Source organism: Sinocyclocheilus rhinocerous, unplaced genomic scaffold, assembly GCF_001515625.1.
Source record: "Sinocyclocheilus rhinocerous isolate Xijiao unplaced genomic scaffold, SAMN03320098_v1.1 scaffold62, whole genome shotgun sequence".
NCBI classification, from domain to species: Eukaryota; Metazoa; Chordata; class Actinopteri; order Cypriniformes; family Cyprinidae; genus Sinocyclocheilus; species Sinocyclocheilus rhinocerous.
Window position 1 is genome coordinate 275,755 of NW_015656585.1, and position 1,949 is coordinate 277,703.

The following is a 1,949-nucleotide window of genomic DNA, read 5'->3' on the forward strand; positions in this document are numbered from 1 at the left end:
TACAGGTTTGGAACGACATGAGGGTGAGTAATTAATGACAGAATTTAAATTTTGGGATGAACTATCCCTTTAAATGCTGAAAAGTGTTTACAATAACAATAATTGGTAAATATTTGTAATGGGCCACTGGCATCAACAGGTACACTATGCAATACAATTTCAAAATATGTATTATATACAATTTTATACATATACAGTGGGTACGGAAAGTATTCAGACCCCCTTAAATTTTTCACTCTTTGTTATATTGCAGCCATTTGCTAAAATCATTTAAGTTAATTTTTTTTCCTCATTAATGTACACACAGCACCCCATATTGACAGAAAAACACAGAATTGTTGACATCTTTGCAGATTTATTAAAAAAGAAAAACTGAAAAATGCTCAGTATTTAGTAGAAGCACCCATTTGATCTAATACAGCCATGAGTCTTTTTGGGAAAGATGCAACAAGTTTTTCACACATGGATTTGGGGATCCTCTGCCATTCCTCCTTGCAAATCCTCTCCAGTTCTGTCAGGTTGGACGGTAAACGTTGGTGGACAGCCATTTTTAGGTCTCTCCAGAGATGCTCAATTGGGTTTAAGTCAGGGATCTGGCTGGGCCATTCAAGAACAGTAACAGAGTTGTTGTGAAGCCACTCCTTCGTTATTTTAACTGTGTGCTTAGGGTCATTGTCTTGTTGGAAGGTAAACCTTAGTTCCAGTCTGAGGTCCTGAGCACTCTGGAGAAGGTTTTCGCCCAGGATATCCCTGTACTTGGCCGCATTCATCTTTCCCTCGATTGCAACCAGTCGTCCTGTCCCTGCAGCTGAAAAACACCCCCACAGCATGATGCTGCCACCACCATGCTTCACTGTTGGGACTGTATTGGACAGGTGCCTGGTTTTCTCCACACATACCGCTTAGAATTAAGGCCAAAAAGTTCTATCTTGGTCTCATCAGACCAGAGAATCTTATTTCTCACCATCTTGGAGTCCTTCAGGTGTTTTTTTAGCAAACTCCATGCGGGCTTTCATGTGTCTTGAACTGAGGAGAGGCTTCCGTCGGGCCACTCTGCCATAAAGCCCCGACTGGTGGAGGGCTGCAGTGATGGTTGACTTTCTACAACTTTCTCCCATCTCCCGACTGCATCTCTGGAGCTCAGCCACAGTGATCTTTGGGTTCTTCTTTACCTCTCTCACCAAGGCTCTTCTCCCCCGATAGCTCAGTTTGGCCGGACGGCCAGCTCTAGGAAGGGTTCTGGTCATCCCAAACGTCTTCCATTTAAGGATTATGGAGGCCACCGTGCTCTTAGGAACCTTAAGTGCAGCAGAAATTTTTTTGTAACCTTGGCCAGATCTGTGCCTTGCCACAATTCTGTCTCTGAGCTCTTCAGGCAATTCCTTTGACCTCATGATTCTCATTTGCTCTGACATGCACTGTGAGCTGTAAGGTCTTATATAGACAGGTGTGTGGCTTTCCTAATCAAGTCCAATCAGTATAATCAAACACAGCTGGACTCAAACGAAGGTGTAGAACCATCTCAAGGATGATCAGAACAAATGGACAGCACCTGAGTTAAATATATGAGTGTCACAGCAAAGGGTCTGAATACTTAAGACCATGTGATATTTCAGTTTTTCTTTTTGAATAAATCTGCAAAAATGTCAACAAATCTGTGTTTTTCTGTCAATATGGGGTGCTGTGTGTACATTAATGAGGAAAAAAAATTAACTTAAATGATTTTAACAAATGGCTGCAATATAACAAAGAGTGAAAAATTTAAGGGGGTCTGAATACTTTCCGTACCCACTGTATACAACGTACTTGTAAACAAACAAACGGAAATTTTTTACATTTATTTTATAATGCATATAATGTTAATTTTATACACACACATACATAGATATATAATGCATGTATAAAATTAACTAAGCTAACTAATATATATATATATATATATATATATA

General features: G+C 39.9%; 1 protein-coding gene across 11 annotated transcripts in view; it reads left to right on the forward strand.

Annotated features, from left to right (window-relative positions):
- Positions 1-1,949, forward strand: part of kcnt1b (potassium sodium-activated channel subfamily T member 1b) — a 98,100-nt gene that overhangs the window by 35,739 nt on the left and 60,412 nt on the right. The window lies entirely within an intron of this gene.